Source organism: Heterodontus francisci, chromosome 7 (assembly GCF_036365525.1).
Source record: "Heterodontus francisci isolate sHetFra1 chromosome 7, sHetFra1.hap1, whole genome shotgun sequence".
Lineage (NCBI taxonomy): Eukaryota > Metazoa > Chordata > Chondrichthyes > Heterodontiformes > Heterodontidae > Heterodontus > Heterodontus francisci.
This window is the reverse complement of record NC_090377.1, coordinates 104,126,549-104,153,592: the sequence shown is the minus strand read 5'-3', so window position 1 is coordinate 104,153,592 and position 27,044 is coordinate 104,126,549. Positions and strand designations below refer to the sequence as shown.

Here is a 27,044-nt window from a genome sequence, read left to right as displayed (position 1 = left end):
CTACAAGCATATCGCTAATTTAACCCCATCTCCCCACCCCCGGCGTCGAGGTCCATGGCAGGCCTCACCCAGGGCCATCTTCATGTCTCCCCCCTGCCACAGATCCCAATGTCTATAGAATCGAGCCCTGTGCCTCTATTTTCAAAAGCAAGGATCCCATATGCTTTTTTTAAACCAACTTGTCCTGCCACCTTCAAAGATTTGTTTATATAAATCTCTAGATCTTTCTGCTCCTGCACCCTCTTTATCATTTCACTTATGTTGTCTATCCTCACTCCTCCTTTCAGAATGCCCTTCTCTGCATCAAATTTGATCTGCCATGCTTCTGCCCATAGGACATGTGGAAAAAGTTATCAGGGAAGACAAATTAAGTGGACAGTGTAAAGAGATTTATGTTCAAGATACAATTAGCACAGGTTTGGACAGGGAAAGTATACAGGATTGTGCTAAGGACAGGTAACAAAAAAGGGACCGGGTTGTACAGCCCATTATCTCTTTCATATCGCTAATACCTCTTTTTTTTCAAATAATTGAAGAAACCATCTAGATTTATATACACTTCATCACCTCTTGTAGAAACTTATCTTACACTGTAGAATTTATTAATTCATCAAACAAAATTGATGCCATAAGTATCAGATCTATTTTACTTTAAAACTACCACTATGTGTTTTCTCTTTCATCATAGTAGTGGAGTATTGATCAACAAATCCTACTTCACTACATATATTTTATCAGTTTGAAGATTAATTTTTGTTATCAAGATTTTGACTCTTTTCATTAGGTAGTTATTTTTGATTTACACGCTTTAAGGGCCAGCCAAAAGCAAACTCCAACTGAGTGTGTAGGCAGACAGTGAAAGATTACTAATAACTGCTGAAAGCATTCATTTTTATCCAGCTGCGTTATTCTGTGGGTACAGGATATGGGAAGAGTTTATAATTTGATTGTTATTACTGTGCCATTGAGGTGACATTGTCATGATGACACAAGTTCCTATTGCCAATATAAAGTACAGTTATGATAAGCATGCCACTAACACAAGAAAACCTTTACCATATTCAGTTTAGTCCTTACAGTATATTTCAAATATAACTTGATGTCTCATCCAGATATGTTATTATTCATCCTCTCATTTTCTATTCATCCCTACTCTGTACAGCATGAACCACTTCCCATAATAGCTGCCAAGGTGCAATTTTGCAGCTGGCTTCAACAATCTTTGGAGCCAGTGGGCATGGCCAATCAGGCGGACCTTTGGTGCTTGTGGAGCACCCCCCCTCCCCCACGCTCACTATGATGAATCAAGACATGGCGTGATTCAAATCATAAAGAATCTTTAGTGTCCAATCAAATCCACCCCTGTTGGTGGCATAAAGTAGGCAGTAGGGATTGGAATTCTGGATGGATATTATTCTCACTATGCACATCCAGTGTAGCCAGATGACGTGATTGGACAGGACACCCTCACCCAGGCTTTCTTTAAATATTAGAATGGATTGAGCATTAGGTAAATGCACACACAGACACAGATTTCCCACAGCTGGAAATTCGCTGCGCCCTCAGCCCACCCATATAAAATGGTGCTGAATGCCGGTTGGTGCCATAAAGTTGGTATTCAAAGAGCTACGATTTGTGACCATTTTTATAGGAACAGGAGTAGGTCATTTAACCCCTTGAACCTGTTCTACCATTCAATGAGATCATGGCTGATCTGTGACCTAACTCCATCTACTTGCTTTTGCTCCATATACCTTAGTACCTTTGGCTAACAGAAATCTATCAATCTCAGATTTAAAATCAACAATTGATCTACCAGCAATTGTAATTTGCAGAAGAGAGTTCCAAACTTCTGCCACCCTTTGTGTGTAGAAGTTTTTCCTAATTTCACTCCTGAAAAGTTTGGCTCTAATTTTTAGACTATACTACCTCATCTTAGACTCCCCAGCCAGTGGAAATCGTTTCTCTCCATCTATCCAATCTGTTCCCATTAACCTTTTAAATTCCAGGGAATACCACCCGAGTTTGTGAAATCTCTCCCTGCAATTTAACCCTGGAGTCCAGGTATCCTTCTGATAAATCTGCACTGGACTTTCTCCAAGGCCAATATATCCTTCCTAACATGTGGCACACAGAACTGATCACAATACCCCAGGAGGGGTCAAACCAGGGCTTTGTATCGCTGAAGCATGACTTCTACCCCTTTTGTATTCTAATTTTCTAGATATAAAGGCCAGCATTCAATTAGCCTTTTTGATTAATTTCTGTACCTGTTCATGATATTTTAAATGATCTATGAACTGGATCCCCAAGTTCCTTTAGACCACCACAGTTTCTAGCTTTTCACTGTTCAGAAAGAAAAATTTGGTAAATATGTTTCGTAAAAATTGTGTTGCTTTTGATATCCCTTAAAATTCCTTCCTTCCCCAAGATTGGTGCCAGTGTTCCATAATATGGAACCTTTCTTTCCCACACCACTCCTTCAGCCATGTGGTCATCTCCCTAATATTCTTAGCCCTATGCCAAATTGCATGTGGCTCGGGTAATAATTTAGGTTGTTGTGACAAATTGCGTACAGAGTGAGGGGAACCGAGGTGAGAGCAAACAAGGATGCAATGAAATGGATCCTATCCAACAGGTACAATGTACTTGCTACCTGTGAGGATAAGGACAACCAGAATGCTGACCATGGCACCTTGCAGCAGGAGTCTGTGTGAGCGAGAAGTATAATGTGGTAACTGTAAGAGAATCAATAATTAGGGGGTAGAAGCATCCTTCGTAAGAAGGATCAAGAGTGCCTCATGGTATGTTGCCGACCTAGTGCCAAGATAAGGGACATTTTGAACCAGCTTGAAAGGATATTGGTGAGGGACAGGATCCAGTTGTTCTGATCCTTGTTGGGAATGTAGGGAAGAGTTCAAATTCATGCACAGTGGCACCAGTTATGGGCCTGGAAGGAACTGCACCATTGGGATGGGCTCCACCTAAACCAAATTGGCTGGGCTGGGTCCAAAGTCCGAATGGAAAGGATAAATAGGGCAGTTACAAGGACTTTTAACTTTCAAATGGCAGGGGTGGGGGGGTTGCTCAGGTGGAAAAGATAATATAAATAGTTTAAAAATAAACAAAAGGGAAGAAGATAGAGTAACAGTCAGAAATATTGCTTTAGGCACTATACAGGCAAAGGGAAAGCCAAAAGATGCAAACTACTTAAACCAGAAGAGAGAAATATGAAATGTAAGTAAAACATTACAGCAGTAGAACAGGTTAAGGTGTGTGACTGAATAAGCGTTCCTTATGCAATTGCATAGAAAGGAACAAATTGAATGAACTTGGAGGGTGTGTCATGGTAGCCATTAATGAGATATGGCTAGAAGATGATCAGGATTGGGAACTAAATATACCAGGTCATAAAGTCTATAGGAAGGATAGGAAAAATGGTAGAGATGGAGGAGTAGCCTTAGTGATTAAATCATTTCAATTATGAGAAGACACGACAGGTAAGCAGGCAATGGAAACTTTATGGGTAGAATTATGAAATAGAAAAGAATTTAAGAATGTAATGGAAGTTGTGTATGGGCCCCCTAGTAGCAGCTGTGAAGTGATAGCTTGTATTTTTTTTTTCGTTCCTGGGATGTGAGCGTTGCTGGCTAGGCCAGCGCTTATAGCATTATAGCCCGAAGGGGCAAGAGCTATACTGTCCAAAAAAACAGCCATGGTCTACCAAAGAAGTAAGATACAACAAAAATAAAAGAAAAATTTCAAAAAATAGCACAGATCTTGGCAAATGGGAGAGATAGTAAGCGAGTATGGAAGGTCGTAGAAACAAAGGCTAGAAAATAGACAACAAAGGAGTTGTTCCATTATTAATGGTATTTACATCAGTACAAGGAGTCTAGTGAATAAGGCAGATAAGCTGAGGGCACAGACAGACATTTGGAAATAAAGCGTGGCTACCCGACCTGAACCCGACTAGACCCAACAACGTGTGTCGGGCTCGGGTTGGGTCGGGGCTCTCTTCCGAGTCTGCATTGAGTGAGTGAGCATTTCTATGATGTCATTGCGCTCATCCTGTAGCTTCCATGCATCCAAAAGTGATTCTACACTACAGTGCACTATGGATGCTCGTGTGTGAAAGTTGGGGGAGATCAAGCTCAGATTCGGAATGGATGAACAGGATCACGACATTTGCACAAGGTAGAGCACAATAACCTGTTTGATATCATTAACTTTATTACGATAGTCGGGTCAGGTCGGGCGCGGAAAAATTTAAAGGACTCGGGTCCCGGTCGGTTTCGGGTTGGATGTGGTCAGGTCAGGCCCGGGTCGGGTTTCATTTTTATACCCGAGCAGGCCTTTATTTGGAAATATGATATCGTAGCTATTATTGAAACGTGGATTAAAGAAGAAGGGCAGGAATGGAAGTTCAACATTCCTGGTTACAGGGTTTTCAGATGGGTTAGAGATGGGGAAAAAAAGGAGGGCGTTTGTAATATTGGTCAAAGAAAAAAATCACAGCTGAGAGGAGCAATGATATGCTAGAAGGCACATCAAATGAGGCTATGTGTATTGAACATAGTATTGACAAAAAAGGGGCAATCACATTGCTGAGATTATACTCTAGAATTCTCCCCCCCCCCACCCCCCCAGTCAGAGGTGACAGAAGAACAAAAATGTAGGCAAATTGCTGAGATGTGCAGAAACGAAAGGGCAGTAATAGCAAGGATTACAACTACCAAGATAGCCCAAGAGTAAAGGTTTTAAATTGGGGAAAGGCCAATTTTACTAAGTTGAGATGGGATTTAGGAATAGTAGACTAGAAACAGCTACTTGAAGATAAATCAGTGTCAGAACAATGGGCACAACCTGGGACCTCACCTCGGCTGGCGTGCTAGACTAAGTGAAGAGGAACAGCATTTTCGCAAGATGCTTTACAAGGGATGTCACCCTTTTCAAGTGCACAAAGCCTGGACCGGCGGTTGAGGCTGAAGAACTCACTATTCAGAGTCAGTGGCTCAGAAGGCACAACAGCAAAATATGTGACACATCTAGAGCAGAGTCATGATGCTTAAGGACAAATGGCCAGTCATCTTGGAAGAATCAGGGTACATTTATTTATTTAGTGAATGCAAATCTCCGGAGCCAAGTGATAGCCTCCTCATTTGCTGAGTTTAAGCTGATTAGTCCACCACTTAGTCTGTAGAGAGGACACTCCTCGATAATGTACGGCATTGTTTGTGTCTCTCCACAAATATGTAAGGGGTTTGTACTGAGGCCCCAGCGGTGGAAGTTGGCTGTGCAGGGGCCCTGGCTTATTCTAAATCTGTTTAGCAAGGACCACTCTCTCCGTGGTAGTTCAAAGCCTGCCATTTGACAGATGGGGTTTCTCACAAGGAACTTGTAAGTCAGTTCCCCTGTTTTCCATTCCTTGATCCAAAGGATGTCTGTTAGTCAATCTTGCTCAGGAAGGTTGCTCCATCTGGGGTGCTGAGATGGAAGGCATGCAGTAGGTGGATTGAACATTTCATTATGGAGTGGTAAGTGAGGTGTAGTACAGATGGTTTCAACCAACTTGTGGGTTTTCATCAGTTGCAAGGACAGGAAGCCAGGGGACAGGTGTTTATTTTATTTTTATTTAGAGATACAGCACTGAAACAGGCCCTTCGGCCCACCGAGTCTGTGCCGACCATCAACCACCCATTTATACTAATCCTACACTAATCCCATATTCCTACCACATCCCCACCTGTCCCTATATTTCCCTACCACCTACCTATACTAGGGGCAATTTATAATGGCCAATTTACCTACCAACCTGCAAGTCTTTTGGCTGTGGGAGGAAACCGGAGCACCCGACGAAAACCCACGCAGACACAGGGAGAACTTGCAAACTCCACACAGGCAGTACCCAGAATTGAACCCGGGTCGCTGTAGCTGTGAGGCTGCGGTGCTGCAGTGCTAACCACTGCGCCACTCTCTGTTGAGCAGAGAGTTCCAGTTATGATGTGCATTATTGCATTCAATTGAGTATCAACAAGATGTGTGTGTGGTGACCTATGCCAGACAGGTGCACAGTACTCTGCTGCTGAGTATGATAGGGCCAGAGTGGCCACAGTGCCCCACGTAGATTGAACAAGTTTGGTTAATAGGTTGTTTCTGGTTTTGACCTTTGCTGCTGCTTTTTTCAGATGCTTCTATCCAAAGTCACTCCTAAGTATGTTGGTTTGGGATCATGCTTTAGTCTCTGACCATCCATGTAGATTTAGATTAGAGATTAGAGATACAGCACTGAAACAGGCCCTTCGGCCCACCGAGTCTGTGCCGACCAGCAACCACCCATTTAAACTAATCCTACACTAATCCCATATTCCTACCAAACATCCCCATCTGTCCCTATATTTCCCTACCACCTACCTATACTGGTGACAATTTATAATGGCCAATTTACCTACCAACCTGCAAGTCTTTTGGCTTGTGGGAGGAAACCGGAGCACCCGGAGAAAACCCACGCAGACACAGGGAGAACTTGCAAACTCCACACAGGCAGTACCCAGAATCGAACCCGGGTCCCTGGAGCTGTGAGGCTGCAGTGCTAACCACTGCGCCACTGTGCCGCCCGATACTCAGTTCTTTTTTGACACTGGCACTGTGGAGGTGGAATACACTGGATATGGTTTTAGAGGGATTCACTGTGAGTGGGACAATGGATCAACGTTCATGCCGCGCACCTCCCCCCCCCCTCAGTACCCATGTGACTCTGGAGAAGCAAGTGATCCTACCAACAGACTGAATTCCAAGAAAAAAGTAAAGGACTCTGAAAGAGCCCACTTGCGGAAGCCCAGTCACCCCAGGACATTGAGCAACCCTCTTGTTTTATGGTAATAGGACATGCTCTCCGAATCTTACAACTGTTACAACCAAGGCGGGAGAAATGCACTGTTAATTCAATCCCACTTCTCCACAGGTCATAGCATATCAATAAATTTTCCCACCTACCGAAGAATAGCCAATTAGATACTCTATTTGGTCCCAGAATAAGGCACACCAACCAGGTTTCTTTAAACAACAACAACATTAACTATTTATTCAAAAAAAGTCTTAACCACTAATGAGATAAATCTATAGATATGAAAAGTTCCTTATTTCCCTAGTCCTCATGCACATACACATACATTTTTAAAAATGGTTAACCAGGAAAAAAGGATTTTGGTTTACAGCTGTTTCATAGGAATAAAAGGAATAATAAAATAATTCCGTTGTCACGTTCTGGTAGGAAATCCTATGGTTGGGTGAGGTGTCCCAGAATCGAATAGTCAGATGCCACTTAAAGTCTTTCCAGGCAAGGTTGATGAACAGTCTGTGATGGTTAGGCATTCAAGGCAATTTGACTACAGCAAGCATCACATAGGTCTTTCAGCAGGGATGTAGCAACAAGACTGCTTAGGACTCACAGAAGCAGTATAGCAGTAGAAGCCTTCTTCAGGTTTCAGGATTTCCCGAAACACAGTAGGAAACAGGAACCACACTGGATGCAGGATTCTTCAGAGATAGGAGGCAATAGGAATCTGCCACCTTTCAAATACAGGATTTTTTTTTCAAGAGATGCAAGTTTCCTTTATTGAGAGAGGTCTTTTTCTGGGTTTTCCACTTTGTTCTCTGGGCAGGTCAAAAAAGCTAAATTTCAAAGTGAAAGTAAACCTTCCTGAGCCAATCACATGACCAGACACAGTGTCTCCTCTGTCATTCAAAGTGTTGCTCTGAGGAGGTCAAAATCCCTGACTGGCTTCCTTGAAACAGCTTGCTTTCCTATTCTTGCATACAAAGTCAACATGCAAACATTTCAGCTATTTGCAGGTGTCCCTGTCCACTGAAAATCCTTTTTCAGTTTTTAAAACACACAGAATTCTAAGATTCTAGTACAAAAATAAAACCGTTGTAACACAACTTAATGTTGAGGGCCTAGCAGCCGCCAAGTGAAACTACTCAGTCAGGGTACTCCGCAAGTATTACCCATAGTCAGTCATGGAATCGAGGATAGACAGTAGTAGTGATGTAGGCAGACCTGAGCCCCTGCGGAGATGTCTACTGTAAATAGGAATAGGGAAGAAGAGGACTTGCTAGGAAGTAGTAATGGCCAAGTGAATGAGAAGAGCAGCCCAAACGTGGAAGAATGGCTACCATCTGATGATGCTACTCTCAAACCCAGATAAGAACTCTTGAAAATCAGAACTTGAAATGTGAGGACACATTGTGGTAAAATAGAAAACTGCATGAAAGAGATGTTAAGTCTCAACATCGACATTTTAGGTTTGGCAGAAGTTAGATGGACAGAATATGGGAAATTGGACAAAGGAAAGCAGGTGATGATCTTCTCAGGTGGTAAAGAACATAAGAATGGAACTGGAATAACAATGACAAAGAAGGTAGCAAGAACCATGCAGCGATATTGGCCAATATCAGAGAGTGATTATGGTAAAACCTAAAGGGAAACCGATGAACGTTGTGTGCTTACAACTGTATGGACCCATGCATGATCACAGTTTTGAAGAAGTTGAAGTATTCACATTTGTAACGATGCGGAGTATTCCAGATAGATGTCCATCTGTCAAGAATGATCTTGATCACTCTCTTTCCCTCCTCCTTCTTGCTCTGCATGTGTGTGTCCCTCTCTCTCCCAGTGCTAACCCCTCTCTGTGTTGTTTCCCTCCCCCGTCTCTATGTTGTCCTCATTCTGTGTCCCCCCACTTCTCTCTCTGTCCCCACCCCTTTTCTCTCTCTGTCCCTCTCTGTCCCCCTCTCTCTCTCTGTTCTCCCCCTCTTTCTGTCTCTCACTCTGTTTCCCCTCTCTCTCTCTTTCTCTCTGATAGTTGCAGGAAGCGGGAGTGCTCAGCACAGCTTTGTGGCTGTTCAGTTTTTTAAAATATTGCACTTTTTGTTTCACAGCTGACAGGTCAGTTTCCAACCTTGGACAGATTCGAGGCTTTCCAGCGGACTTTAAAAAAAAGTCAGAACCTGTCGGAAAACCTGAATCTGTTTGAGATTGGAATGGACCTGTCAGCTGTGAAACAGACAGCGTGATTTTTTTTAAAATGCCGGACTGAAAGAAAAAGTGAATGGGAAATTTCTTACTTCTGAAATACATCCGCGGGCCGGACGGAAACCTTTGGCGGGCTGGATTCTGGCCCGCTGGCCGTATGTTGGACAACCCTGATTTAGACTGACATGCAAGGGGTACAATTAAGAAGTTTGCAGATGATACGAAAATTGGCTGTGTGGTTGATAGCAAGGAAGTAAGCTGGAGACTGCAGGAAGATATCAATGGATGAGTCAGGTGGGCAGAAAAGTGGCAGATGGAATTCAATCCACAGAAATTGAGGAAATGCATTTGGGGAGGACAAACAAGGCAAGGGAACACACAATAAATGGTAGGATACTTGACAGGTGTAGAGGAACGGAGGGAATTTGGAGTATAAGTCTATAGATCCTTGAAGGTATCGGGTCAGGTAGATAAGGTGGTCAAGAAGGCATATGGGATACTTGCCTTTATTGGCTGAGGCCAAAAGTATAAAAGCAGGGAGGCTATGCTAGAACTATATAAAACTAATTTGACCAGAGCTACAGTACTGCATACAGTTCTGATCACCAAATTACAGGAAGGATGTGATAACACTACAGGGTATAGAAGAGATTTATAAGGAGTTTCCAGGAATGGAAAATTTTACCTTTGAGGAAAGATTGGATGAGCTGGGATTGCTTTCTGTAGAACAGAGAAGACTGAGGGGAGATTTAATTGAGATGTGTAACATTATTAGGGGGCTTAGATATAGAGTGTATAGGAAGGACCTATTTCCCTTAGCAGAGAGGTCATTAACCAGGGGCCATAGATTTAAAGTAATTGGTAGAAGGATTAGTGGGGAGTTGAGCTGGAGTTTTTGCTCTCCTTCATCACATTTAAAAGAAACACTTTGCTATGCACTTGAGGTGCTGTAACCTACAGGGCTACGGACCAAGAGCTGAAAGCTGTGTTTAGACTGGACAGCTCTTCTTCTGATGCCATGGATACAATGAGCTGATAGGCCTCCTTCTATGCCATAAATCTTTCTATTGTTCTATACAAAGATCAGCAAAGGGCAGCAAATCATAGTAAGATCTGCAAAAAGGGAGTATAAAAACCAAAAAAACTACAATTATGTTAGGAAAAAGAGGGTGGTCAGGAGCAATGTGGGCTCCTTGAAAACTGATTCTGGTAATACTGCCAATGAAATTAAGGAAATGGGGACATGTTGAATAATTAATTTGTGCCAGTACTCACAGTAGTGGAAGAGATCAGCCTGCCTGAAATCCCAAGGCAAAAAGTATTGAATCAGGGACAGGGATGCATCAAAGTTAACATAAACAAAAGTAACAGTAATTAAGAAAATAATGCAGAAAGGAGTGACAAATCCCCAGCACCAGATGGTTTCCATCCCAGGATTTTAAAGGAAGTTGCTGACAACATTGTTGATGTCGGGAACCATTTCTATAGATTGGAAATTACTCCATTATTTAATAAAGGTGAGAGAAAGAAATCAGGCAATTGTAGACCAGTTAGCCTAACATCTGTTATTGGGAAATTACTAGAGTCTATAACTAAGGGTACAGCAACTTAAAAAGTTGAACATTTTCAGCTGATTATGTTATGGCCGAGGCAGGAGGAGTGCACTGTCTTTTCTAGTTCCACTTCTCCACAGGTCACAACATATATTTAAATGTTTACCCGGTCACCGATACAGCCAATCATATACTCTATTTTTATCCCAGAATAAAATACACCAACCAGATTTCTTTAATAAACAACAAAATTATCAGTTTATTATAAAACAAGACTTAGCCAGTAATGAAGCAAAGCATTAACACACAGATTGAAATATGAAAGTTCCCTTTTTAAAATTCCCCAATTACACACACACACACACACACACACACACACACTGGGAAAAAAATGCTGATGTTCTCTGCAGAGGTCTGTTACAAAAAAAAAAGACAAAAAAGAATACTTTGGCCAAATACTTGCTAATTCTTGATGAAAGAAAGAGAAGATATGAAAGGAAGTCAGTTGTCCCTTTTTTGGTCTGGCATCCAGGTATATGGAGATGGATCACTTGGATTGTTTCAGAAGCAGTCTGTTCTGGAGATGTCAAGAATTATTCTAATAGGCCTTCCAGGAGAAATGTGGCCTCAGGGTTTTCACCAGCACACACTTGAATCACAGGATTTTTTCCAGTTTATCAGGAGCTATGCAGCACCAGGGATTTTAGCTCACCCACACTGGATCTTTGGAGCAAAAACAAGAAATGCCGGATTCACTCAGCAGGTCTGGCAGCATCTGCCAGACCTGCTGAGTGAATCCGGCATTTCTTGTTTTTGTTTCAGATTTCCAGCATCCGCAGTATTTTGCTTTTATTCTGGATCTTTGGAGGATCTCTTCAAAGAGGTAGAGAAAGAGGTGAGCTGGGTGGTTTCTTTTATTCCCTGGCAAGAAAACACTAACTGTCATCAAGCAGTTCACACCCAATTAAACAGAAAACAATGTCCAAACCCCAAAACAGAGAGTTGACCTCTTGACCTCCATAAATCTTGACATGTGGCTTCTCTGCAACCATTTTTCCAGCACAGGTGGTTTTCAAACAACATCTCAAGTGTCCTTTCAGTGAATTTGGTTAAAAAAAAAATGCATCCATGGGATCTTTTCAGTTTTAACACAAGTCCTCAAAAAAAAAAATTTTTAAATGGAAGCACTTTTGTAGAAATCAGAGAAAGCCAGCATGGAATGTAAAGAATAGATTCTGCATGATGAACCTAATTGAATTCTTTGAAGATTGTATTAAAGCAGTGGAGAGGGGAACATCTGTGGATGCTATTTAAATGAACTTCCAGAAGGCATTTGATAAAGTGCCTCATAAGAGACTGTGAGCTAAAGTTGAAGCTCATGGAATTGAAAACAAATTATTGACCAGGTTAGGAAATTGGCTGAGTGGCAGGGGACAGAATAGGGATAATGGGCACGTACCCTAATTAGTTGATCCATGTTGTGATCTCAACTATTCACCGTATTTATTCATGACTGAGATGGGATAGAAGGTCACCAATCCACGTTTGTCATATAAAAGATAGGGGGCATTTTAAGCAGTGTAGACAGAAGCATAAAATTACAAAGAGATATTGATAGTTTAAGTGAATGAGCAAAACTCTGGAAATTGTGAGGTCATCCACATCCACTTGAACGTAAAAAGGATAAAGCAGAGTGTTTCCTAAATGGTGAAAAGCTAGAAAGAGTGAGGTCCAAAGAGACCTGGGAGTCCAAGTACATAGATCATTAAAATGTCATGAACAGGTACAGAAAATTATCGAAAAGGCTAATGATTGCTGGTTTTTATATCTAGACCAATAGCATACAAGGGGGTAGAAATAATGTTTCACCTATACAAAGCACTTATTAGACCTGGAGAACTGTGAGCAGTGTGGGCACCACACCATAGGAAGGATGTATTGGCCTTGGAGAGTGTGCATTATAGATTTGCCAGAATTATATCTGGACTCCAAGGGTTAAATTATGAAGTGAGATTACACAAACTAGAGTTGTATTCCCTGGAATTTAGAAGGTAAAGAGTGATCTGATTCAAGTTTTAAGATATTAAGGGGAAATTTTTATATTTGTTTCATGGAATGTGGGTGGCACTCGCAAGGTTAGCATTTGTTACCCATTCCTAATTACCCTTGAGCAGGTGGTGAGCTGCCTTCTTCAACTGCTGCAGTCCATCTGTACACCAACAGCGCTATTAGGGAGGGAGTTCCAGGATTTGATCCAGCGACAGTGAAGGAACGGCGATATAGTTACAAGTCAGGATGGTGTGTGCCTTGGAGGGGAAATTGCAGGTGGTGGTGTTCCCATGCATCTGAACTCCAGAGGTGAGGTGAGAGTGACTGCCCTTGACATCAAGGCAGTATTTGACTGAGTATGGCATCAAGGAGCCCTAGCAAAACTGGAATCGAGGGGAATCCAAGGAAAACTCTCCGCTGGTTGGAGTTGTACCTAGCGCAAAGGAAGATGGTTGTGGTTGTTGGATCATCTCAGCTCTAGGACATCACTGCAGGAGTTCCTCAGGGTCGTCTCCTTGGCCCAACTATCTTCAGCTGCTTCATCAATGACCTTCCTTCAATCATAACATCAGAAGTGGGGGTGTTCACTGATGATTGCACAATGTTCAGCACCATTCGCGACTCCTCAGAGACTGAAGCTGTTCGTGTGGAAATGCAGCAAGACCTGGACAATATCCAGGCTTGGGCTGATAAGTGGCAAGTAACATTCACGCCACACAAGTGTCAGGCAATTACCATCTCCAACAATTGCCCCACTGAATTCCCCCACTATGCTCCCCATGGGCGGCACAGTGGCGCAGTGGTTAGCACCGCAGCCTCACAGCTCCAGCGACCCGGGTTCCATTCTGGGTACTGTCTGTGTGGAGTTTGCAAGTTCTCCCTGTGTCTGCGTGGGTTTTCTTCGGGTGCTCCGGTTTCCTCCCACAAGCCAAAAGACTTGCAGGTTGGTAGGTAAATTGGCCATTATAAATTGCCCCTAGTATAGGTAGGTGGTAGGGAAAATATAGGGACAGGTGGGGATGTGGTAGGAATATGGGATTAGTGTAGGATTAGTATAAATGGGTGGTTGATGGTCGGCACAGACTCGGTGGGCCGAAGGGCCTGTTTCAGTGCTGTATCTCTAAACTAAACTAAACTATCTACATCCTGGGGGTTACCATTGACCAGAAACTGAACTGGAGTAGCATATAAATACTGTGGCTACAAGAGCAGGTCAGAGGCTAAGAATCCTGTGGCGGGTAACTCACCTCCTGACTCCCCAAAATCTGTCCACCATCGACAAGGCACAAGTCAGGAGTATGATGGAATACTCTCCGCTTGTCTGGATGGGTGCAGCTCCAACAACGCTCAAGAAGCTCGACACCATCCAGGACAAAGCAGCCGGCTTGATTGGCACCCCATCCACTCCCTCCACCACCGATGTCCAGTGGTAGCAGTGTGTACCATCTACAAGATGCACTGCAGCAATGCATCAAGGCTCCTTAGACAGAACCTTCCAAACCCGCGACCACTACCACCTAGAAATGGGTGCCGATCAAGTGGGCTGCTTTGTTCTGGATGTGTCGATCTCTTAGCCTCTGACCTGCTCTTGTTTCAATTTATTCTGTAATCTTGGTGCAGGTCTGGCCCATACCCCACTCCTGCGCTGTGGCGGTCACCCGAGCCATTTTCCGCTTCATCTGGGGATCTAAAATGGACCGGGTCTGGAGGGATACAATGTTCAAATCTCTGGATAAGGGCGGGAAAAATTTACCCAACGTGGCCCTCATCCTGATGACCACCTTCGTGTGCGGCTGCATCAAGCTGTGTGTAGACCTCCAGTACGCAAACTCCAAGTGTCACTACGTGCTGAGGTTCTATCTGTCCCCAGTGTTGCGAAGGATGGGTCTGGTCACACTGCCGCGCAATGCTCATCCAGTTGGACCGTGCCGTACCACCTATCCTTCGTGGAGCAGTTTCTGCGGGAAAACACCTTTGACCACCGATCCATCAGGCGGTGGTCTGCACGGAATATCCTCAAGGCCCTACGGGAAAAGGAGACGGGGGATCCTGTCGGATGGTTCCCCGAGCAGACCGCCAAAGTCATTTGGCGGAATGCCTCATCACCAGAACTTTCAAACAAGCACCAAGATGTAGCTTGGCTGGTGGCGAGAAGGGCCCTCCCCGTCAGATCCTTCATGCACGGCCGAAGTCTCGCCCCCTCCGCGCAATGCCCCCGCGGTGGCTGTTGTGGGGAAGAGACGGTCGCCCACCTCCTCCTGGAATGTGTCTTTGCAAAGCAGGTGTGGAAAGAGATGCACTGGTTTTTGTCGATGTTCATCCCAAGCAGCTCTGTAACACAGGAGTCTGTGCTCTACAGGCTGTTCCCAGGGACGCACACCGAGACAAACATCAACTGCTGCTGGAGGACTATCAATTCGGTGAAAGACGCCCTCTGGTCTGACCGAAACCTGCTGGTCTTCCAGCGCAAAGAGTTGTCCACCACCGAATGTTGCAGACTGGCAAATTCCAAGGTTCAGTACTACGTGCTGAGGGACGCACTAAAGCTTGGAGCAGCCGCAGCAAAGGCTCAATGAGGAAAGACCACTGTGTAAGGTCCCCCCACCAAGCTGAACTGAGGGGCTGGATCCATGGGAAACCCCTCGAACTATATCGGGAAAATTTTGTGTACTGTAAATGTAAAAATGTATATGGCATGACAATGAAATGGAAGGGTTGTGAGGCAACGCATGATTGTATAGAAGGAAACAGATCATCTTTGCACTAACGTGTTTGTATTTTTTGACTTGATGCTGTTTTAAACTGTTTGGGAATGTAATTTTTTCAGATTTTTATGAATAAAGTATATTTTGGAAATAAAAAATATAAAAAAATCTTGGTGCATTAATTTAAACAGTAAGATAATAAGTGGCTTCATTTTAATAGCAAGATTTGAAACGCCATAGTGTTTTTGCTTCTTTTAATGTGCAAATGAATTAAGTGTCTTAATCACCAGATCTTTGGTATCAATAAAAAATTGGAAGGGGTTAGCAGTATTCATACTGTTAGTATTATAAGATTACTGCAATACGCATGACTCATTTCATGACATAGATCGTGGAACGTTTTTATCCACTTGTGCCCAAGACATTTCTATGGCAACTAAAGATTTGTTCAAAAGGAGCAATCTACACAAAACACTTAAGCAAAATGTTATATTCATTTATACAGATAAATATTCTGAATATTAAATCAGTTTGCAAAACTGCTTTAAGTGCACTATATTTCAGATGTGCCATAAAACACTCACTCTAGTTAAGCAATAACGTGCACTTAGAAAACACACATGACTGAAAAGATCATGGTCGTCAACACATCTAACCATTTCGATTGGCAATTTGCGATCTCCTCCAGGTTGAGGAGGGTGGTACAAAGGACAAAGAAAATTACAGCACAGGAACAGGCCCTTCGGCCCTCCAAGCCTGCGCCGATCCAGATCCTCTATCTAAACATGTCGCCTATTTTCTAAGGGTCTGTATCTCTTTGCTTCCTGCCCATTCATGTATCTGTCTAGATACATCTTAAAAGACGCTATCGTGCCCGCGTCTACCACCTCCGCTGGCAACGCGTTCCAGGCACCCACCACCCTCTGCGTAAAGAACTTTCCACGCATATCCCCCCTAAACTTTTCCCCTCTCATTTTGAACTCGTGACCCCTAGTAATTGAATCTCCCACTCTGGGAAAAAGCTTCTTGCTATCCACCCTGTCTATACCTCTCATGATTTTGTACACCTCAATCAGGTCCCCCCTCAACCTCCGTCTTTCTAATGAAAATAATCCTAATCTACTCAACCTCTCTTCATAGCTAGCGCCCTCCATACCAGGCAACATCCTGGTGAACCTCCTCTGCACCCTCTCCAAAGCATCCACATCCTTTTGGTAATGTGGCGAACAGAACTGCACGCAGTATTCCAAATGTGGCCGAACCAAAGTCTTATACAACTGTAACATGACCTGCCAACCCTTGTACTCAATACCCCGTCCGATGAAGGAAAGCATGCCGTATGCCTTCTTGACCACTCTATTGACCTGCGTTGCCACCTTTAGGGAACAATGGACCTGAACACCCAAATCTCTCTGGACATCAATTTTCCCCAGGACTTTTCCATTTACTGTATAGTTCACTCTTGAATTGGATCTTCCAAAATGCATCACCTCGCATTTGCCTTGATTGAACTCCATCTGCCATTTCTCTGCCCAACTCTCCAATCTATCTATATTCTGCTGTATTCTCTGACAGTCCCCTTCACTATCTGCTACTCCACCAATCTTAGTGTCGTCTGCAAACTTGCTAATCAGACCACCTATACTTTCCTCCAAATCATTTATATATATCACAAACAACAGTGGTCCCAGCACGGATCCCTGTGGAACACCAATAGTCACACGTCTCCATTTTGAGAAACTCCCTTCCACTACTACTCTCTGTCTCCTGTTGCCCAGCCAGTTCTTTATCCATCTAGCTAGTACACCCTGGACCCCATGCGACATCACTTTCTCCGTCAGCCTACCATGGGGAACCTTATCAAATGCCTTACTGAAGTCCATGTATATGACATCTACAACCCTTCCCTCATCAATCAACTTTGTCAGTTCCTCAAAGAATTCTATTAAGTTGCTAAGACATGACCTTCCCTGCACAAAACCATTTTGCCTGTCACTGATAAGCCCATTTTCTTCCAAATGGGAATAGATCCTATCCCTCAGTATCTTCTCCAGCAGCTTCCCTACCACTGACGTCAGGCTCACCGGTCTATAATTACCTGGATTATCCCTGCTACGCTTCTTAAACAAGGGGACAACATTAGCAATTCTCCAGTCCTCCGGGACCTCACCTGTGTTTAAGGATGCTGCAAAGATATCTGTTAAGGCCCCAGCTATTTCCTCTCTCGCTTCCCTCAGTAACCTGGGATAGATCCCATCCGGACCTTGGGACTTGTCCACCTTAATGCCTTTTAGAATACCCAACACTTCCTCCTCCTTATGCCGACTTGACCTAGAGTAATCAAACATCTGTCCCTAACCTCAACATCCGTCATGTCCCTCTCCTCGGTGAATACCGATGCAAAGTACTCGTTTAGAATCTCACCCATTTTCTCTGACTCCACACATAACTTTCCTCCTTTGTCCTTGAGTGGGCCAATCCTTTCTCTAGTTACCCTCTTGCTCCTTATATATGAATAAAAGGCTTTGGGATTTTCCTTAACCCTGTTTGCTAAAGATATTTCATGACCCCTTTTAGCCCTCTTAATTCCTCGTTTCAGATTGGTCCTCCATTCCCGATATTCTTTCAAAGCTTCGTCTTTCTTCAGCCTCCTAGACCTTATGTATGCTTCCTTTTTCCTTTAGCTAGTCTCACAATTTCACCTGTCATCCATGGTACCCTAATCTTGCCATTTCTATCCCTCATTTTCACAGAAACATGTCTCTCCTGCACGCTAATCAACCTCTCTTTAAGAGCCTCCCACATATCAAATGTGGATTTACCTTCAAACAGCTGCTCCCAATCTACATTCCCCAGCTCCTGCCGAATTCTGGTATAGTTGGCCTTCCCCCAATTTAGCACTCTTCCTTTAGGACCACTCTCGTCTTTGTCCATGAGTATTCTAAAACTTACGGAATTGTGATCACTATTCCCAAAGTAGTCCCCTACTGAAACTTCAACCACCTGGCCAGGCTCATTTCCCAACACCAGGTCCAGTATGGCCCCTTCCCAAGTTGGACTATTTACATACTGCTCTAGAAAACCCTCCTGGATGCTCCTTACAAATTCTGCTCCATCTAGACCTCTAACACTAAGTGAATCCCAGTCAATGTTGGGAAAATTAAAATCTCCTATCACCACCACCCTGTTGCTCCTACATCTTTCCATAATCTGTTTACATATTTGTACCTCTATCTCACGCTCACTGTTGGGAGGCCTGTAGTACAGCCCCAACATTGTTACCGCACCCTTCCTATTTCTGAGTTCTGCCCATATTGCCTCACTGCTCGAGTCCTCCATAGTGCCCTCCTTCAGCACAGCTGTGATATCCTCTTTGACCAGTAATGCACTCCTCCACCCCTTTTACCTCCCTCTCTATCCCGCCTGAAGCATCGCTATCCTGAGATATTTAGTTGCCAATCATGCCCTTCCCTCAACCAAGTCTCAGTAATAGCAATAACATCATACCTCCAGGTACTAATCCAAGCCCTAAGTTCATCTGCCTTACCTACTACACTTCTTGCATTAAAACAAATACACCTCAGACCACCAGTCCCTTTGCGTTCATCATCTGCTGCCTGTCTACTCTTCCCCTTAGTCACGCTGACTTCATTATCTAGTTCCTTACAGGCTTTCGTTACTACCTCCTTACTGTCCACTGACCTCCTCATTTGGTTCCCATCCCCCTGCCACATTAGTTTAAACCCTCCCCAACAGCGTTAGCAAAAGCACCCCCAAGGACATTTGTTCCAGTCCGGCTCAGGTGTAGACCGTCCAATTTGTAATAGTCCCACCTCCCCCAGAACCGGTCCCAATGTCCCAAAAATCTGAACCCCTCCCTCCTGCACCATCTCTCAAGCCACGCATTCATCCTGACTATTCTTTCATTTCTACTCTGACTATCACGTGGCACTGGTAGCAATCCTGAGATTACTACCTCTGAGGTCCTACTTTTTAACTTGGCTCCTAACTCCCTAAATTCTGCTTGTAGGACCTCATCCCGCTTTTTACCTATATCATTGGTGCCTATGTGCACAACGACAACTGGCTGTTCACCCTCCCCTTTCAGAATGTTCTACAGCCGATCTGAGACATCCCTGACCCGTGCACCTAGGAGGCAATGTACCATTCGGGAGTCTCGTTTTCGACCACAGAACCGCCTATCTACTCCCCTTACAATCGAATCCCCTATGACTATAGCCCTTCCACTCTTTTTCCTGCCCTTCCGAACAGCAGAGCCAGCCATGGTGCCATGAACCTGGCTACTGCTGCCTTCCCCTGGTGAGCCATCTCCCTCAACAGTATCCAAAACAGTATACCTGTTTTGGAGGGAGATGACCGCAGGGGGACACCTGCACTGCCTTCCTGCTCTTTCTCTGCCTTTTGGTCACCCATTCCCTGTCTCCCTCAGCAATCCTAATCTGCGGTGTGACCAATTCGCTAAACATGCTATCCACGACCTCCTCAGCATCGCGGATGCTCCAAAGTGAGTCCATCCGCAGCTCCAGAGCCGTCATGCGGTCTAACAAGAGCTGCAGCTGGACACACTTCCAGCACGTGAAGGAGTCAGGGTGGTGCACAAAGTTGCTTCTCCTTTTGGATAGACTGAACACTGATCATCGAACAGTCTCTTCTCGCCCTTTATTCATATGTAATTAAGTGCAAATATATTCCATAGTTCCTATTAGACTGAGCAACCTTGGTACAAATCCCTGCTGGTTAATACTGTACTGTATGTTTGCTCCAGAAAATTCAGATTGCAAGATGCAACAGAGAGTAGCAATAATAAGGATAGATTTCCTATTAACGCTGTTAACAAAGCTTTAAGTTTCTTACCTAATATGAGAGTAAAAGGAAAATACTTGACACGGCTACATCAATCCCCACAAAAAAACATAAACATTCTAGGCATCAACTTAAGTAAAGCATTTTTAATGAAGTTCAAGAAATTAAGTTTACAGGATACCCGGAATAGACAAGAGTTCTCTAAAATCCAAGAAAATGAAAGTTCAAATCAAATGTTTTGATCGATACTTTTGGAAGTTCCATAGAGCGTGGCTATACCCAAGCACTGGTAAATGTTATTCCAATAAAAATGTGACAGTACAGACCAGGTGACGTCAGTATTTTCAAATCTAACTGAATGCATGTAACTTGGCAGATAATCTGGATAAGATAATTTACTTGAAATTTTCTGTAGGTAGTCAGGTTTCACCTTGTCAAGCATAAACTTTCCTAGCTCTAACTTGCCTTTTTAGGATTCCCCCACCAATGGAAATATGTTCTCTACCTACTCTAATAAATCCTTTTTATCATTTAACCCCCCTCGATTAGATCACTCATCAAGGATATTGCAGCTTATTGAAAGGATAGAGAAATCAAGATGACAGGATTGGATTATAAGCAGTGATAATTGTGCATGAGTTCACTTGAAAATAGACTTCTGTTTTTAGAATTCCATAAAGGCCTGACTAGATCGTGACAGGCGATTTCACCTTGACCAGAATACAACCAGAGGACATGGTCTATGCTTGAAGGGGGATGAGGGGAGAAAGATTGTAAATTCAAAACTAATCTGCTCAATCAGTATTTCAGCAAGTGGTCAATCTATGACACAGGCTCCCTAAGGATACTACAGAAGCAGCTGGGAACACGAACAGCGGTAGGCTATTTAGCCCCTCGAGCCTGCTCTGCCAATGAAATTATGGCTGACTCCCTACACCCAACTTTGCTCGTTAAATTTCTTAACATAAAAGATTTTGGGTTACAGAATAAGTAACTTGAGACATGACTGCAAAGCTTAGCATGCTTTGGGGGTACACTTCATTGGACATATGGTCACCAAAGTTCTTTGTCACACATATTCTTGTAGACTATTTTTAATAGAGATTGATATGATCAGTCAATAACTGTACTTGTATCATGTGACTACCAGAATCTTGGTTTTATTGCTGATTGCTTGCAAGTGGAGTCGCTCAAACACCAGATAAAGACGGAATTGTGGTGGGAAACCCTGTTGCCATAACGTACCCGAAAATAAGACTTCAGCTTCCGTGTGGAAGAGAGAACATAAACATGACAGTTTTTCATCTAATGCCTATGGGGAAAATGTACTAACATATCGCCATCTGCTGGATAACTATTTAGTTACGTTCCCTTGTCAGAAGTTGAAGTCTACCTTCAGCTCTATTAGTCTGACAATTACATGAAACAAAATTGCAGAACTTCAAATCACCCACTCTCCTGCTGCTTTAGCAAGTTTATACAAATTGTAATTATATAGACCAGGAACTTGCTAGATTTTTCCCCAGTTTATCTTCAACCATTCAATTTAGTAGAGCCTTTGTTACCCATTATATCTAGAGGAGTTGGCCTTAACTATGACAGGCCAAATTCCCATATCCATTTGAAGGTTTATCGATAAACAATGGCTACTTTTGCAAGGTACTGGTGGAAAACGCATCGAGAACTGTACTCCAGTAAGTCAATCGATCAGGAGGAAAACTGGAGAAAATAACTAGAACAAATGTTTCATTTGGCCAGGGCAAGATCAATGGTTTCTTTCAATCCACTGAAATGAGTAATGTGATGGTGCATCGACATGAATTAAACCATTTTCTGTCTTCGAAATTACATTTGAATACAAATTGAATTTCAGAATCCAGAACAGTAACATGTACTTCGCAGTGAATTTCATTGTTCAGTGCGAAGGGTAATAAGCTGTCAAGGCTACTGATCTACAGCTTTCACTAAAGTAGATGGCTACTATAGACATTGATACCACTTCTATGTATTACTGCCAGACCAATTTAATAAAGCACGGTTGCTCATAATGCAGGTGAATTAAAGCTAAATTACTCTGATACTAAGTAACAGAGCATGAAAAGGTGCATGAACATCTGGGTCAAGACTCCACAAATCACCATCTGGAAGCAATCCTTCAAAATATGGTACATTTTGTATCAGGAACAAGATTAGCCCACAAATTTATGGCTACACCTTTCACTTTCAGGATGAGCCAAATCTACACCCTGAAAAATCCTCAGGACAGAACTTAAATTTTCCATTTCACCTCCTTTTAACTAACATTACTTTTTAACACAGGAAAATAAAATATCATTTAGACCATTCCTGTTAATTGCAAAATAAGTTGTTCGCATTAAAAAACCTATTCATCACTTTGGCAGAAGGGATAGGGAAAGGCAGTACTTAATGGCAATTCTAAAAATTGCACAGGGACAGAGGATTCATGCACAATGAATGTGGCATGACAAATTTGAGTAGTTAGCAAAGCATACGGGATCTTGGGATTCATAAAGAGATACACAGAGTACAAAAAGAAAAGCTATGCTGGACCTTTCTAAAGCTCTGATTATAGCCTAACCGCCAGTTCCGCTTGCCACCATGTAGGACGTGAGGGTGCAGTGTTCAGAGCAAAAGAGAGCAGAGTTTTGATAGAGATATACAAGATTATGTCACAATTAGATAAGGTAGACAAAGAAAAGCTGCTCCCATTTGCTGATGGTATAAGGACTAGGGGGCAGCTGTAAGGTAATGGATAATTTTTTTGGGGGGGGGGGGGGGGGAAGAAAAGAAAGACCTTCAAAATTTGGTACTATAATGACTAGGTATGAAATGATATTACAATACAGCTAGTATAAAAAGGAAAGACAAAAAGTAGAAATAAACAAAATTAGAACCACAGAAATAGCAGGCAGAACAGATAATGCTGGAAATACTTAGGTCTGGCAGCATCTATGGAGAGTTAACATTTCAAGTCTGCAACCTTTCAAAAAATGGAAATAGGCTGGTTCAAGAAATGCCTACAATTTAAGAGTTGGCTACATTCAACAATTGTGACTTTATCCAACTCAAAATGCAATTTAATTATGTGGCACTCAGTTCCATCATGGGCTAACAAAAGAACCTTTATCACCAAACATCACATCCATGTAAAATTTAACCTTCATTATCCAAAAGGTATACTGTTCCATTAGACAACTGATGAAAATGAAAATCATACTCCTCCTTTGCTCAAAATTAATTTTGAACCAGGTCCTATGAATGAATTGGAAAGGTTTCCTCCCTCAGTACGCATCACACTGCTGGCACTTCAGTTGAAAATGGTTACAGTTCTATTGCATTCTTTATCTTAGTAACTACTTATTTCAGTTAAGGACAATTCTGATTCCACAAGTGAGTGAAATAACCCAAGGTCATACTCATTTTAGGTCATATTGTACAAACCAGCATTATGCAACAGAAAAATTGCTAATTGGCCAGTCACTAATTTCAGTACAACACCCTGTGTGGGCTTGCTGAATAAAGTCATGTGTATATTTAAACATCTACCAATCTTCAGTAACAAAAGGAACTGAAGTAGTTGAACACTCATGTCGTTTGATCTATTTTACCAAATACACAAGGTTGAAGTACTATGCATATACCATGCAAATGAGTATTGAGATTGCATGCCTAATGACAATACAATTGGCCACAAGCAGCTCATGTTCTGGACAATATTCAACAGTTTTTCTATTTTTGGGTTGGGGGGGGGGGAAGGGTACATATTTCCCAATTGCTCGAAGTCCAAAAAGCAAAATACAAGGAGTTTTTACACTTTATTTTGTAACTACTATACATCAAGGCATAGTACAACAGATCAATGTACAAGATCTTCTCATGACCAGCATCTGAGGTGCCTCTAAATTGTTGGTCTTCATGAAATATCTATAAACAGAAGCGTCAGAGTCCATTTGCCATGTAAGATTCAATGCAGCCTGATCAGTACTGCATCTTCAGCAGTTGTTCACCTGGACCTCTGCCTCATCTTTCGTCTTTTACGCTTCAGCCTGCAAAAGGATGAAGAACATTAGTTGAGAGATGGAAAATAGGCCTCTAGAAAACAGCAACTTCAATTTGGGTGGGCTGGAGGAAGGAGCAATAGAAGGCACAGGGCAAAAGCGAAGACAGCATCTTCTCTGATGAATATGCAGAAAGCTTTGGGAAAAGAAGTGCCAATTAAGGGGAGACATCCAAAAGATCATTTCAACCCCAGAGAAAGCAGTTTGGCCATTTTCCTTGCCTCTTATGATCTGTGCACACGTCAAATTAGCTGCATCTTGCACACCATTCATACTTCAGCCTACAGTTTCAGATGAGATTGCCACCCTGGCATTTAAAAAATAATAAAACATTGAGATAAAAAGGCTAAACACTTTGTTGGGAATGCACCTAAAGCAAACGCCCAGAGTCAAAGGAAGCAATGTTAATGTTTAGAGGGCCACGGGAAAGAGAATTAGCAAATCGGCAGATTGGGGTTAACTTCAGGGACAGCAAGATAAGAAATGCTTAAAGATAACCCTGACTATAACTGGAGGCCATAAGTGAATATATCCAACAAGTGATGGCAGATGATTGCAAATGTTACTACCACCCCTGGTCAAAAGGGTAGAGCTGAGTATTAAGGACAGCGTGTAGATATAATGCAGTTCAACTTAGTACATAGTAACAAAACGCGGCTATTCAGCCCCTCAAGCCTAATCATGGCTTGCGTGTCTGAACACCATATCTCTCAATACCCTTACCTAACAAAAATATCCCAGTGTCACTTAGATTATCATTAGCTTTTGTGATGAAATGCACTTGCCCATCACCGTTGAAATGTCCAAGCTCTAACCTCAAGTTTATGCCCCTTTATTCTGGACTCCCCCACCAGAAGTAGCTTCTCTCTTCACGAATTCTTTTATAATGATTAGTTACCATTTTAGTCTTCCATATGTAAAGGGAATACAGACCTAGTCTACACAACCTGTCCCTGTAACACTTTCACTCCAGCATCATTCTGAAGAATCTGCACTGCACTTCGTCCAATCTCACTGTTTATGACACTACTGTGCACAAACTGAATGCCATTACATGCTAGTGAAAGCTTCCAAATCAATTCTTTAGTCTCAAATCAGAAGTGGGCCTGATGCAAAATAATGTCCTGACTATCCAATCCTTTGCCTGCTGGGACACAAATACAAGCTCATGGCAGCAGATCAAGAGGGAAACAAAGGAATTTAGCTGAATTGCGTTTATAATCCACCCAACTCCAAAGTACATCAAAACTGCAAAATGTTCATAATTACATACAAAAGGAAGGTAACTAGTGGCCAACCACTGTAATTATGAAAATTTAAAGAAGTACAAACAAATTTCTCTAGAACATGATTCCCCTGAAGAATTCCAATACTTTTAACAAATTCACATCACATACCTGCGCATACGCTTCTTCCGCCACTGGAAAAAAAATCAAAGAAGATTAAAGTTGACACTTCATATTGAAGTAGATGACATAGTTTCAACACAAACTTCATCCTGGAGTTATAGACAATGCACCACAAACTGGTGATGTCATTCCGCCATCAGAACAACTGGTAATTGGGGAAAACCATCCTGATGTAGTGGGAAGGACTTTTCCAGAGACCCTGTTGTACTAGGCCTGACCTTGGATGAGCATAACTTCACATCGCTTTTTACAATAACTGCAAATGGTTATGCAAAATAAAGTAGCATTGCCTGCCAGGTTGACTTATTACGGCATATAAGTGGTAGAAATTGCAACTATAGCTAGATTGAGAGGCAATGACACCTTATACGTAGATTAGCCCACCATGTTATCCCTCTCGAAGTACTAACAGATGCATCCTTTCACTCCACATGGTCACCAAAACTAGAGTTGACAGCACAAAATACACCAACTTGACAGCAAAACCGGATTTTCAACAACACAATCCAAAAGCCCAGCATCGATTTTTTTAAAGTCCCGATTCAGAAGTCTCTGCAGTATTTTTCTTCTGAAGGCGGTCACCAAACCCGAGGAATATTACGGCATCTGCATAACGTTCACCCCGGTAGACAGGAATTGTTAAACATCTCTACCGGGTCGGATCGCCAATGGTGCCAAACACGCGCAGTCCCTAGCAAGCCCACGTTCCATCCGCTTCCTCTCCGAAAGCGGCCAATTGTCTCGCGAACTCAGTCACCCCCGAGTCCGCTTAAATCCCCTTTACCTAGGCCCGGAGACACCATTTTTAAATTTAAAAAAAACTAACAAAAAGGGTTACACTACTGTGGCCGCTTACTTTAGCTCTCATGTCGACAGGGATCTATAAAAGAAAGAGATTGCAAAGGTTAGTCTGAACGGATGGCTGATTTAAACTGCCGATACAAATCAGATTCGATCCGAGTCCGATCACCTCCCAACCGCTCACCTCACAATCCCGGAACCGAAAGAAAGAAGCGCGCGGCGCTCACCCGGATATACAGGCACGGCGCACGCGCAGAGTCGGTCATCAGGGCCCGGCTCCGCCCTCCGGGAAGTAGCCAATCTCCCGTCGGATGCGCGCTCGGAAACTCTGCGCTTGCGTGAACACATTCCCGTCCGTGACGCCAGAGGGAGCTGGTGCGAATCGTTTGCCATTTTCGTATAATCAAAATAGTTACAGCAATCGGCCCATCGTGTCTGTGCCAGCTCTTTGCAACAGCAACGCACCTAGTTCCACTCCACCGCCATGCCCAGTTGCTCTGCATTTTTTTTTTCAATTCTCTGTTGAAAGCCTCAATTGAACCTGCCTCCACAACACACTCAGGCAGTGCATTCCAGATCCAAACCAC

The 27,044-nt window shown here is 42.9% G+C and overlaps 1 long non-coding RNA gene across 1 annotated transcript; it reads right to left on the bottom strand.

Annotated features, from left to right (window-relative positions):
• Positions 1–23,985: 23,985 nt before the first annotated feature.
• Positions 23,986–26,671, bottom strand: LOC137372219 (uncharacterized). Its single transcript, XR_010975410.1, has 3 exons — positions 26,513–26,671; positions 25,645–25,667; positions 23,986–24,235 (listed from the first exon to the last, which is right to left on the bottom strand). It is a non-coding gene; the product is annotated as an uncharacterized lncRNA (long non-coding RNA).
• Between the last annotated feature and the right edge of the window lie 373 nt (positions 26,672–27,044).